The sequence below is a fragment of the Acartia tonsa genome, chromosome 6, assembly GCF_053477335.1.
Source record: "Acartia tonsa isolate MP-2025a chromosome 6, ASM5347733v1, whole genome shotgun sequence".
Lineage (NCBI taxonomy): Eukaryota > Metazoa > Arthropoda > Copepoda > Calanoida > Acartiidae > Acartia > Acartia tonsa.
The window spans coordinates 7538394-7553148 of NC_137265.1; the positions used below are offsets into that span (position 1 = coordinate 7538394).

Here is a 14755-nt window from a genome sequence, read left to right on the forward strand (position 1 = left end):
TAATGATTTATTACCTATTGATTATGAAATGATATTTAGTATAGTTGTTATATTACAACATCATGATTAATAGGATTATCTGTTCTAGGATTGTGTATGTGATCATGTGATTGTCATGTGCATGGAATGTTGTATGGTACAAACCAATCCCCATCCTTCTATCCTAAAATGTGAGGTATTATGAGTCCTAGTGAGGAGTATAATATTGTGTATGCATTTCACGGGGTTTCATTTAGTTAGGAGCAAAATTGTCACGTTTTCGGGATGTGGCCATTCTCATGTGATTATGGTGAGTTGAGTTTAGTGAGAAATGTTGCTAGTGCTCAGCGCGAAAAAAACCTTGAATCTCGTTAAGGAAGTTAATTTGACTTTCAAACGGGGGGTGTGTCTTAACCTCTTTTCGAGGAAGCTTTGTGTTTATCAAGTTCGAAATTAAATTCCTTATCATTAAACCAAAATCAAAGCGCAAATGTCGTCTTTTAGGGCTTTCCTTTCAAAATGTGGCGCGGCATAGAGTGTTTGTTTATTTTTGATGCGCACGTTCTTACTTTTGAATGAGATATGAGAGTGTGAAGATTGCGGAGAACAAAATTGGGCCTATCATTGGTCTCATTGAGTGTGAACTACCCTAGTATATCAGGGATTTGAAACCATAAGAGCTTCAGGTAGAATTTGTTAATTTGATTAAGAAGTATGGTGTATAGGACGATTATATGTAGTTTTAAAAAAGGCTTTAGCCAGCTAAGCATAAAACTTAATTATGATTAATATATGTTTTAGTAATTTTATGTGCCTTATTGTTGCATTTAACAATGATTTATTAAACCAAATAATTTTCCTTTAAAGCCAAAGTTTCCAAAGATTCTTTAACCATAAGAAAAGAAAAAGATTTTTTTAGTGCTCAAAGTTTTAAGATAACGAATAATATTTTATTCTGTTTATTAATTGATCTTGTAATTTCAGGTCTTTTGAAATAATTTCATCAATAAATCTATATTCAAACCTGCTGTTGAAACTTGATGGTTCCTGGTATTGGGGGTTTGTATGTTCGCCAACTGATCTCGTGAACTTCCCGCTAATTCGGAAGTCCAAGCTCAACCAAAGTGTCATGGTTGAGACAATTGTCTTATCCCTGAAAAATTTAGGTAATAAAATCGTATTCGTATATAAGCTTAACGAACTAGAAATTCACCCCTTAAGAAGTTTTGATGAAAAATGTCCTCAATTGAAAAAAATGTTTTGTCGTTTATGGCGACATGAATGGAATTGTCTTGATCAGACTAAAAAGCAGCGTGCCAGCCAGGAATATTATTATAATGTTAAACAAAGTTAGAAACTTCTAAAAAACTGTTGTAAAATTTAATAAAAGTCTGATAATTTGCTTTCAAATATTCATTTTACATTCACTTCAAACTATTTATTTTGAATCCTATTTTATCAAATTGTTTATCGCTAACCACTGAACCAATTAATTCTCCATTTTATCCATGTATTACAATATACATATGTCCTTGGATTTGATTAGACAATTTTAATTCCTTTAGTTTTTTTTCAACTCTTCGAACAAGTAGATCCATTTTATATTTTACTATGATTTTTAACGACATATTAAAACATACCTGGCACGATAAACTATACATATATTTAAATATATAGGGAAGCTTTACTTTGAATGAGCCGACTTGTAGTTGCTCTGCGGAGTTTTCAAGTTTCATATGGAAATGGAAGGAACGGGGATACGACATTGAAAAATTAGTTTTATCTCTATTTTTCATATTTGGTTACCTTTACAGCATGCTAATGAACGATTTGAAACATAAAAATCAATTATGTTAATTTTTTAGCACGAAATGTGGATGAAGCCCAATCTGTACCACTTTTAATTTCTGTGAAGTTATTAATTGAGGGAGATGAGATGAGAAGTGGGAAAGAAAACCCCTAAAACAGAGATGGATTTTTATTACGTCAGAGGAATCAAAAGTGGTGCAAAAGTGGTACAGATTGGGCTTCGTTCGAAATGTGAGGCAAAAATGTTATTCTTAAGGTGTCGTATCCGTATTCCTGTGAAAAAGCCGGATATTATTTCACATACCAAGGGAGGCACAACTCCCCTGAGGTAGGGTGACTTTCAGAGGGGGGGGGGGGGCAGTTCTGTAAAACTTTAGTGCCTTTGTTATATCAACATAAGACTATACAAATAAATTGTAATAAATAATAATAAAACATAAGTTCTATGGATGTATAAATGCCAGTGTCGGATGTATTTATGACATATAATTGAAAAAGTATGGTTGTGTAAATGCCAGTGTCGGATGTATTTTTGACATATGTATGAAAATATTGGATGTATTTTTGCCAGTGTTGGATGTATTTATGGCATGAGAATCGATTTTACTATCATTTATACAGTAAAAATTCAGTTTGTCATAAATACATCCATTGCACTGGCGAAAACACATCCACTGTAAATTTGCTGGATGTGTAAATGGCAGTCCCCCTCTCAGCCATACTGAAAAATCATGTAAAGCATAGTATTGCAGAAAATTTTCCAGGAATATTTAAATAGAAAAAAACCCATTAAATTAATACCAGCTTTGTTAGCCCAGGCCTCTGGGGAAAGCTGTCTATAATAAGTCAATTGCCCAAATGATGATACACAAATTACCCCTCCTGTAGAATAAAATTAGTAGTTGAAACGTTTGAACACTCAACTTAATGAGCTAACCAATAAAAATTCACTTATGTCCCCAAAGAATAAGAAAACGTTATCATAAAACTTTGTAGACTAGTGTAATAAACAGCCCATTATCCCCTCCCTCTGTCCCAAAGCCTAAAACATGTTCAGTGCACGCCCCTACAAATTTTCCATATATAAAACTTATACTTTGCACGGCTGGAAGCTTGATTTTAGAAGTAGTGCAATTAAAGCATGTCCTTGATGTTTTTTTGCTGTGAAACTTCTCTTCAGACTTGCATAAACGGATGTCTGTGGGCTTGCTACATTTTTTTCTGTTTTATTTTACTGTAAATATAATAAACTGGTTATAGTTATTTCTCGCATCGTATTATAAACAGCTTTCTGCGGATATAGAATGTACCTCGATAAAAAAACTGGTTTTAATCTTATGATTGTATATTTTTATATTCGTAGAAAGCTGGATATATTACGATGCTAGACATAGTTTTTTCGTGTGGATGAGAATCGGTTCCTATCCACCGGATTCGAATGAATACGAGAATAATACTTAATTCTTTAATTGTACAAAAAAACTAAAACTTGAAACTTCACATCAGCATAAATTCATTTTTTCTGATGTCTCAGTTGCACAATTATTACTGTTGCACAAACTGTTCTTCAATTCTTTATTTATTGGCTATTGTGTATTTTAGCTAATATGAGACACTTTTTAGTTATGACACACCTATATTGAAGAACATCAGGAATGGTTCATGTTGCATTACAGAAACCTGACCATAAAATATGACAGTTGAAACAAAATTAACTCAAATCTCTTAATTTAAGTCCAAAGTTAAGACTATTAATTTTGGGATGGATAATTTTATAATTTTAGGGTCCGGTTTCAATACTCGGACATGACCTATTTCCAAGGTCCTCTATCCAACATATAGTTAGAAAAACCTCTTGTGCACGCCACCAGATTTTTGACTAGGATTAAATTGATTCTGTAAGTAATTTGACCCACACTGTGAATAATCAACTATTTTTACCACCGAACTCTTTCTACAATTAAGGTTGCCCCGTCCGTCAGTTACGGAGAGCTCTGATTGTTAATTAAGGTATGCTAGAATTGTCCTTAAGAATTCTAGCTAATGCTTGATGATTACAAGGGCGATTAGGCACCAAAATAAGGGATCATTTGAATAATAAAGTATAAAAACGCAAAGACGTCAACAAAGACGTCCAAGCTTTTTCATTTGGGGGAGGAATAAAAACATTAAAAACTCATTTGGGGGGAGTAATCTTTATATCTTATAGACAAGGACGTCCAAGCTTTTTTATTTGAGGGGGGGGGGGGTAATCACTTAACTGGACGCCAATATAAAATATTTAAGTTACTTAATAACATACTGACATCAATTTTTTTATTGGATTTCGAAATAACAATCTATTATTGAAAGTGCAGTCATTCTAAATATATTTGACAATTATAATTTTATTATTTGTTTAGCTTTACTTTTGTGAATGTAATCATTTTTGTTTTAGTAGCATAGCTATTCTATAATCATATGTGTATGTCCTGTCATCTGATCTTATTCTGTAGAACATTTAACTTAAATTGAATATTGATAATAAATATCTAAATCAAAACGTATGCCATAGAAGGATTACAACGTTTATGAAAGTAAAGCTAATTGATTAAAGAAATTTTGGGTATAGTCCCTTTCAAGGTAACGCCTCTTTAGGGGCGTTTCGTCGTATATTCACAGTAGCTTTTCCCCTCTTTCTACCCTCTTCGGGGGGCTCTAACCCTGCCGGGCCAATTCCCTAACCCTGCGGGGCAATCACATAACCTAACCTAAATAATGATGAAAAGTCCTATAAAAAATTACCATTTTGTTGTAGATTCTTTTTTTCAGACTACTTAATTATCATGGGTTTTTCTTGTAAAATACATAAAACTCACGGCCCCCCAAATCATTAGTTTTTTTTGTTGCAAAAATGTACTCTCTAAGCATCTTTGTGTAATTTGCGATTGTTCCAACCATGTGTTTACTTATTTGTATTATGTATTGATTTTTGAAAAGCTTTTTCTTGTCCATGTGTTGCGCTAGATCTCAAAAAGAGTGGATCCATTGGGGTTGGCCAGCTCCGTAAAGATATAAATCTTCTTAGTAATAATTATTAATATTAAACACCCTAATATTTGCTTTCCCCCAAGGTGCATAGTGAGCAAACCCCCCTCTCTATTAGATGAATTATAATTTTTTTATATTTAATCTCTACAGGGACTATACCTGGGGTGCCTTAACCCTGTAGGGCCACTCTGTATGCAAAATAATCGAAATACTACCCCAATACACATACATGGAGGGTGTTACTCCCCTAAACTACTCTATTGCGAATATAATGTAAAGGTGCAAGGCTCTTGTTCATTGCAAGAGATTTCCAAGATGAACTTTTGATGTCAGGTAAATAAGATATCAGTAAATTGAGGTTGTTATGATCGTAATTAGCCATAATTTACTGTAATTGAGCATTTCTTTGAGGTATTATTGTTCAAGTAGGAAATAGAAACACTGTGTACCTCTGCTAGTGTTTAATAAGGAGCATACTTTGAGGTATTATTGTTCAAGTAGGAAATAGAAACACTGTGTACCCCTACTAGTGTACAATAAGTAGCATACTTTGAGGTATTATTGTACAAGTAGGAATTAGAAACACAGTGTACCCCTACTAGTGTACAATAAGTAGCATACTTTGAGGTATTATTGTACAAGTGTGAAATAAAAACACTGTGTACCCTTGCTAGTTTACAATAAGGAGCATACTTTGAGGTATTATTGTACAAGTGTGAAATAAAAACACTGTGTACCCTTGCTAGTTTACAATAAGGAGCATACTTTGAGGTATTATTGTACAAGTAGGAAATAGAAACACTGTGTATCCCTTCTAGTGTATAATAAAGGGCATACTTTGAGGTATTATTGTCCAAGTAGGAAATAGAAACACTGTGTACCTCTACTAGTGTATAATAAGGAGCATACTTTGAGATATTATTGTACAAGGAGAAAATAGAGACACTATGTACCTAAATAGAAACACTGTTTACCCCTGCATTTTTGTGCTTCGTTACATTTGGACATTCCTTTTCCTAACTAATAGACAGAAATAAAAATGCCCAAATGATTTGATGTTTTTGTATAACTTCGACTTTTATCTTTGGGCATATTCTTAAAAGTCCCCTTTAAAGAAAGGCCAAAAGTTACGAGGATGCCCATTTAGTAATTTTACTGTAGCTCTTTAGTATTTTTTCTTGATGACGGATACCCAGAAGTAGCAATATGTACAAAGGTTTTAAAACTACAAAGGCAAATAACCACTGAATTACTGATTCTGAAAGCTAGAATAATATTTGATTTTGAAAATATTTTGAATTGTAGATTTTAGTACAACTCGAAAAAAACATATGTACATCATATGTATACTGTACAAAATCAGACCCTTAATTTGTCTATCATCATCTTTTTTGCAAAATAAGCACAAAATTTGAGTCTCAACAGACGTAATTAAGAAGAATGGGGATTTAAGCTTTGATAAAATAATAAACAAATTTGAAATTAATTTTATGTCAAATCATTACCAAAAGTGGCACAAACTTGCTTGAAAGTTAGCTTTGTAAATTAGTGATAATAACTGCAAAAAATGTCTTTTCTTGATATAATTTGGGCATAATTGCCTTTGTTATAAAACTTAAAATAGTTATTATCAATATTGCTTGTCTAAAAAATATGAAGCAAAATAATAAACTCAAATTTCTTTGTTATTTAGTTTATCACATGTACATTGAACAACCATTGAATCTTTAGAAGCGAAGCTCTACTACTTCTAGGGTTCATCAATGCGTCTGTCCGTACGAATAGCTTTGGTCATAGATTAAATAAGATATGTTATTATTGTCCAATTGTTTTTTCAAAATATTCTTTTTATATTATCGTCTGTTGGTTCAATTTTTTAATGATTATAGACGATTTTCTTGTGTAATGTTATAGCTAACAAACAACAAATCTTTTTCTGTTTTTCAATTTTATGCTCTATAATTTAGTTTGTCCTTGTTATACTATACTTTTATAGATAGTGTCATTCTTGTCTAAGTAGGCTGTAATGGTAAAGCTTGTTTAAATGGCAAAAAGGGTAATTAAGTTTTAATTATGTGTACCCTTCTGTAACCCTAGGCTAAAAAGAGTACCTAGCTATAGAGAATCAAATATCATAAAATATGTAGTTATGAAAGTAGTAGGAAGTATGTTTGTATAATAAAGTTTTACTTATGAGTACACTTCTGTAACCCTAGGCTTATTAGAGCACCTAGATATAGAGAATCAAATATCATATCATATAAAATAAAGAAATTAGTAGGGTGTTTGTTTGTTTAATTAAGTTTTAATTATGAGTACCCTTCTGTAACCCTAGTCTTAATAGAGTAGCTAGATATAGATATTCAAATATCATATCATATAAGTGAAGAAAGTAGTAGGATGTCTGTTTGTTCAAGTAAGTTTTAATTATGTGTACCCTTCTGTAACCCTAGGCTTAATAGAGCACCAAGATATAGAGATTCAATTATTATATCATAAATGTTCAAAAATTAGTAGGATGTATGTTTGTTCAAGTAAGTTTTAATTATTAGTACCCTTCTGTAATCTTAGGCTTTATAAAGTAGCAACATATAGAGAATCAAATTTCATATCGTATATAATAAAGAAGTAGTAGGGTGTTTGTTTGTATAATTAAGTTTTACTTATGAGTATCATATGTAGTTATGAAATTAGTAGGAAGTAAGATTGTTCAATTAAGATTTATTTATGAGGACCCTTCTGTAACCCTAGGCTTGATAGGGTAACACGATATAGAGAATCAAATATCAAATAATGTTCAAAAATTAGTAGGATGCATGTTTGTTTGATTAAGCTTTAATTATGTGTACCCTTCTGTAACCCTAGGCCTAGTAAAGTAGCTAGATATAGAAAAAGTAGTATGTTTGTTTCTATTATTAAATTTAAATATCTACACTTATTAAACCTTTTAAAACCCTAGGTGGGCCCTTAGATATATCAGATCTCCCCACCCCTGAAATTTAACCCTGAAATGTTTAAAGAGTTGTGTTTACCCCCCCCCCCCCCCACCCCAAAAAACAAACAAACTATTCACTAACCCCTTGACATTGTTTTTTTTTGCTTTGCGCCCTTGTTTAACCCTCTAATCTAGTTTCGACTTTTAATTTCCTCCCCTTTCCGAATTTCAACACTTTATATCTAATATCTTAATTGTGAAGTAGCTGATAAAATTAAATAGTTGTTTTTATGAACATTACTTCAAACATAAACATATATAAAAAGTTAATTATAACCAGGTACAAGAACAAATGTACAGAAGGACAAAACCTTTAAAAAAAGTATTTTTTTTTCTCTAGACTTTTCAACCGTGGACTTTATAAATTTGTTTTGATCTATTTTTTGCCTTGGGATGGCTTTAGACTATTTTTCTACCCCTCCGTTTCCCTATAAAGGTCATAGATGCTGAAGGCGAAGCAGCTAGTTTATCACAACTTTAAATTCCTTTCCGAAACACTGAATTTAAATAAGGTATATTTCATTTGAATTATACCCTTTTCCCCAATATATTCAGCAATTAAAAGTATTTAATTTAACAGATCTAAAAATTAGGAGTAACTATATTTTAGACCAACAATTTGGAGACGAAATAGCTTTGTTTAGGATGAATTATCCTTCTTCTACTGAATGCATTGCTAAATATGGAAGTAGAGAATATTATCAATTTGAAAACTGCCCTGTTGAACTATTACTATATTGTATTGACATGGTTCAGTTCGACTATATAATTTTTGACAGCAGTGACCATCACTGACATACAATTGAGGTATCATGTCTTTTATTTGTCTGTCTATCTGTGTCAAAAGATCTCAATAGCAGCTTGATTGAAAATTTTTTTGAGACCATGGACAGATTTAAATAAATCAATTTCTGGGGAAGTTAAGTTCTTGCCTCTCAGTTTGGTTTTAAATTTCATTTGTGAAAATACAGTGTGTTTTTTTTTATGAGAACTTTTTTGAAAGCAATTTTACCCCACTTATAGTTATCAGAATTTAATGATTAATGGCTTATTTTCTTCGTTTTTTAAGGGAAATTATGAAACAACAAAAAAAATTACAGTTTTTGTTGAAAAAGTACAGTAAAGTTGAAAATTAAAAACTTAGGTGTCAACATCTAAAAATGGTTTTAGCGCATTTTTCTTATGCTCAAATAATCAACCTTTTGCAAGAATGGCTGCTAAACACTTCAAAGTTGAGATATAGTGCTAAAAATGTATACAGATACTATTAGGGACATGTACTAGAACATATCAAAGTTTGAAGGTCATATCTCAACCAGGGAGGGAGTACTGGCCCCCCAAAGTTGACTACAGAAAATCCATTTTTTAAAGAAAAATGCGCTAAAACCATTTTTATATAATGACACCTAAGTTTTTAATTTTCAACTTTACTGTACTTTTTCTACAAAAAGTGTAATTTTTTTTGTTGTTTCATAATTTCCCTTAAAAAACGAAGAAAATAAGCCATTAATCATTAAATTCTGATAACTATAAGTGGGGTAAAATTGCTTTCAAAAAAGTTCTCATAAAAAAAACACACTGTATTAGTAGCAGCCGTGAAGCTGGACAAAGTGTCTCTAAAAATCAGCCTTGTGACGTCATAAAATGAGGGATTATCCATCTATTTTTTAGGGGTTTTCTTTCCCACTTCTCCTCTTATCTGCCTCATTTTTATGACGTCAAATGGATGATTTTTTAGACACTTTGTCCAGCTACGCAGCCGTTTACGAGATCTTGGCAGTATACACACATACATATATTCATAATTTTCTACATACATACAGATTTAAAACCTGTTACTTTAATTTATAGGAATTTTGCGGCTCTGTTTTTGAAGAGGTTTGGAAGGACAGGAAAAATAGCCTAAAACCATCTATGTGATGCTTCCTAAAAAAAGCGTAAGGATAACATATGTTGATATAATAACAACACCAAAGTTTTCCAGGGGTGTGAGTACAATATTATTAATTTGCATAACTATATATAATTTTAGTATAAAATTAGGTCAGCAAAACTGCACCAGAATTGCATAATAAGGAAATACAATTTTCTGTGTGTATGTGTTTTGCTTCAATATCATTTCAATTTCATATGTAGATTTTTTTAATAAATTTTTAAAAGCGAAGCTTTTCTATAATTAGGGTCGGTCCGTCCGTACGTCTGTCCGGAACGGATAGCTTTTTTTGCTAATTTAGGCATGTTAGAATTGTCCTATTTATTTCAAACTTTGCATGGTGATTCCTGTAGTAGTTAGGTACGATTTAGAAAGCGTAGCAACTCTATAACCATTACCAGAATGTCCGTACGTCCATTTTAAACATGTTGATTTTTTTACTTTTCTAACAACAAATTTTTATGTGATCTAATAATCCGATTGATCTGAGTTTTGGTATACTGATTCCTGGGACAACAAAGTACAATATTATAAGCGAAGCAACTCTATAATCAAGTCCTAAAAATGTAAGATTGTCCATAAACATTATTCTGTATCAAGCAGTTTTTCAACAATTTTACTTACAATTTTGCTTTGACATTTATATTCTGATTATTCAGTTCTGACACTATACAAGTGTTAGTGTCCGTTTTCCTACCGAATCAGTGCTTCGCTTTTAAGGATGTTGTCATCCTTGTTTTTCTGTAATTAGGTTAGTTCCGTACGTCCATCAGTAAGTAAAGAATAGCATTTTAACGTTCATTTAGACATGTTACAATTGCCCTACCATTTTAAAACTTAGCATGATGGATCATACATATAACAGTACCGTATCGTTACCGGAAATTCCGTATGTTCATTTAAAAGATGTCGTTTAAATCTTTTATATCATAATATTATTCAATTCATCTGATTTTGGGATTAATGATTCCTAGGACAACAGGGTAGGATATGATAAGCGAAGCAGCTCTATCATAGAGTCATAAAAATGTAAGTCCTTAAACAGTATTTAACTAAACCCCGAACAAACATATTATGCAAATCTGAATTTTCAAAATAGCAGCTTTATTATTCATTTAGGATGATTTTACAATAAATATGAAATGTAGATGCCTCTTTTGGTTACAAAATTCCACTGTTATTTTTTAATTAATCAGCACCAATAAAGCACAAGATCTCAAAAACAGCATTTGGGGGTAATACTGGTGAACAAACATATTATGCAAATCCAAAACAAAGCAACAAAAAAAAGGGTTTTTGGCACTTTTCTCCTCTTTTAAAGATTGATTATGATAAAATAATATTTTTTTAAGGGATTTATGCATTAATTATTATGAAATATAGTATAAGGTAGAAATTAATGATTTTTCTTAATAAGAAATGATTGAAAAAAATAAATTCGATCCCTATCACTTTAGAGGACAGCTTCTGACCCCCAGTCTTATGGATGAACCTAAATACATGTTAAAGATAAAAATTACCCTGAAAAGTATACAAAAATGTTTTTTTATGTGTTAAAAAAATTCATTTTAAAATCTTGATTTTGAGGATGATGACCTTTCAGATGCTCCTGTTGGTGGTGATGGTGAGCCAAATGTTATCTAAGTACATGCCCATGATGACAACTTGTCTATTAACCTATGTACCATTTTTTGTAGTCATAGCAGCCTCCAATGGAGCCTTCCAACAAGAAATATAACCATCTTCTAAAAACTACAGTATTCACCTTATAAACTGAAGTAAATAAAATTGCAATTCTTTTCTTTTTTAATAACGCTGGGCTGGAGGATGCTATAACTACAAAAATTGGATCATAGTTTAATATATAAGTTGTCATCATGGACATGCACTTTGATAACATTTGGCTCACCATCACCACCAATAGGGGCATCTTAAAGGTCATCATCCTCAAAATCAAGATTTTAGAATTGATTTTTTCAACATACCAAAAAACATTTTTGTATAATTTTCAGGGTAATTTTAATCTTTAACATGTATTTAGGTTCATCCATAAGACTGGGGGTCAGCAGCTGTCCTCTAAAGTGATAGGGATCGAATTTATTTTTTTCAAACATTTCTTATTTAGAAAAATCATTAATTTCTACCTTATACTATATTTCATAATAATTAATGCATAAATCCCTTAAAAATTATTATTTTATCATAATCAATCTTTAAAAGAGGAGAAAAGTGCCAAAAACCCTTTTTTTTGTTGCTTTGTTTTGGATTTGCATAATATGTTTGTTCACCAGTATTACCCCCAAATGCTGTTTTTGAGATCTTGTGCTTTATTGGTGCTGATTAATTAAAAAATAACAGTGGAATTTTGTAACCAAACGAGGCATCTAAATTTCATATTTATTGTAAAATCATCCTAAATGAATAATAAAGCTGCTATTTTGAAAATTCAGATTTGCATAATATGTTTGTTCGGGGTTTAATTTTGCAACAAATTTACATATATTTTTAAAAGCGAAGCTTTTCTATGATTAGGGTCGGTCCGTCCGTATGTCCGTCCGTCCGTCCGTCACAGAGAGTTAGCTCTTTTCGTTAATTTAAACAGGTTAGAATTGTCCTATCGATTCCAAACTTTGTATGATGATTCCTATAGTAGTTAGGTAAAAATTAGAAAGCGTAGCAACTCTATAAACAATACCAGAATGTCCGTACGTTTATTTTAAACATGTCGATATTTAACTTTTTTGACAACGAATTTTTGTATGTTAAAATTATCCGATTCTTCTGATTTTTTGAAAACTGATTCCTATTACAACAAGGTAAAATGTTATAAGCGAAGCATCTCTATAAACAAGTCCCAAAAATGTAAGTATGTCCTTAAACAGTCACATCTACTAATGCAGTTTTGCAACAAAATTTCTTAAAATATTGTTTGTACTGATGCATTTATATTCTGCTAATTCAGTTCTGACAATCTACAAGTGTTAATGTTCGTTTGTCCTTCCATTTCAGAGCTTCGCTTTTATGGATGTTGTCATCCTTGTTTTTTAGACTCATATATATTTGTGTTCTACTTTGCTCTAGTTATGCTCTTCAATTGAAAAAATTATTAATACAAAAATCCCCTAAACGTCTGGAAAGCTTAATCTCAGGGTTCGGAAGCCGCAGCCGCAGCCTCAGCCTCAGCCACCATCAGCCGCGCGGCTTACGAGAAGCCTCAAAATCAGCCGCGCGGCTTCCTCAGCCACCCAATAAGCCTCAGCCTTAGTCGCAGCCGCGCGGCTTAAAGAAAACATAAGCCACTGTAAGCCTCAGCCGCATTCAGCCACTGTAAGCCTCAGCCACTGTAAGCCTCAGCCACAAAACTCCAATTCAGCCACATTAAGCCTCAGCCGCACTAAGCCTCATTCAGCCAACGCCCCTCTAAGCCTCAGCCGCAATCAGCCGCGCGGCTTATAGTTGGGGAAGCCTCAGCCACACTCAGCCGCGCGGCTGTTAATAATTTGAAGCCGCAGCCGCACTCAGCCGCGCGGCTTCAAGAAAGCCTCAGCCGCAGCTGCAAAGTTATGATTATGCCGCAGCCGCAGCCGCGCGGCTTGATATTTGTAAGCCGCAGCCTCAGCCGCAGCTTAATTTTTTAAATTCAGCCGCAGCTTTGACACAGCCGCGCGGCTGAGATATTGTAAGCCCCAGCCGCAGCCGCAGGTGCTAAATTAGTACAAGCCTCAGCCGTCAATTCAGCCGCGGGGCTTAATTTTCATTTAATTTTGTCTGTCTGAAGCTTAAGATCTCAGCAACCACTGAACTGACAATGTTGTCCTTCTCAGGAATCCTTTTACTAAAGTAACAGGATGTCTGTGTGTCTGTGTATCTGTGTGTCTGTACCGAAGGATCTCGCTAACCGCTGAACCGATCGGGTTCTCCTTAACAGGGTAGCTTCTCATAGGTCCTGGGAAGGTTTATAACTATTTTTTTGGGGGTGGGACACCCCCAACCCCCAAAAAAAATTAAAAATCCCCCCCCCAAAAAAGAAAAAAAATGTTAAATTTTTTAAACTAAAATTAAAAATGAGGGGGGAGGCACCCTCCCCCCCCAAAAAAAAATTCCCCCCCCCAAAAAAAAAATTTTTTTTTTTACTTTTCTTTAAAAATTTAAAATAAGAAATTGGGTTATTAAATTTGACTCTCTCTCTTCCTCAAGTGCCCCCTAGAGGCCTCTAGGGGCGTAGCCGCTAGTTATATATATATTGACATTGGATGGTTTTGAGCTAATTTTGGGGTGGGGGTCAGACATTTCCATCGCCCAAAAATAATTTTTTTAAATGTATTTTTTTTTAAATGTTATACTTTTAAATTTTTTTATATTCTTTTATAAAAATTTTATCTTAAGTTTTTTTAAAATTACAACATAGAAACTACCATCTCGAACAACTACAAAAAGTTTGAACCTGTAATGTAAGAGCTCCAGTGGCACAATCAGTTAGCGCACGGTTCTTCTACACTGTTATGCCGGGGTTATAAGTTCGAATTTCACCAGGAGCAATACGTTTTTGAACGTTGATACTTATGAATATTATTGAATACTATTTATAGGGTAGCTGCCCTACTGACGTTTGCCTAATTTTATTGTTTTTAAAAGATACAAATTTTTCAGAATTTACTTAATATTCACTATGAATTTGTATTATCTTAAATTTTTTTTCTTGTACAAGTGGCCTATTTAGCTCAATGGTAGAGCACTCGTCTTGTAAACTAGGGACCGTGAGTTCAAACCTCACAGGGGGCAATCAATTTTTGTGATACTCAAGTTATATAGTAGCTTCTCTATTATTTTTCCGTTTAGGTACGCGTACCCAAATTTTACTGGTAACCAAAGTTTTATACTGGTACACAAAGTTTTATACTGGTACCCAAAATTTTATACTGGTACCCAAAGTTTTATTCTGGTACCCAAAGTTTTATACTGGTACCCAAAGTTTTATACTGGTACCCAAAGTTTTATACTGGTACCCA

At 32.9% G+C, this 14755-nt stretch overlaps 1 long non-coding RNA gene and 1 other non-coding gene across 2 annotated transcripts; both read left to right on the forward strand.

Moving 5' to 3' along the window:
• Positions 1 to 549: 549 nt before the first annotated feature.
• On the forward strand, positions 550 to 1002 carry LOC145323250 (uncharacterized). The gene is made up of 2 exons (XR_013880893.1): positions 550 to 665; positions 964 to 1002. It is a non-coding gene; the product is annotated as an uncharacterized LOC145323250 (long non-coding RNA).
• A 13454-nt stretch (positions 1003 to 14456) lies between these two features.
• TRNAT-UGU (transfer RNA threonine (anticodon UGU)) lies at positions 14457 to 14528 on the forward strand. The gene has a single exon. It is a non-coding gene; the product is annotated as a tRNA-Thr (tRNA).
• Positions 14529 to 14755: the final 227 nt, after the last annotated feature.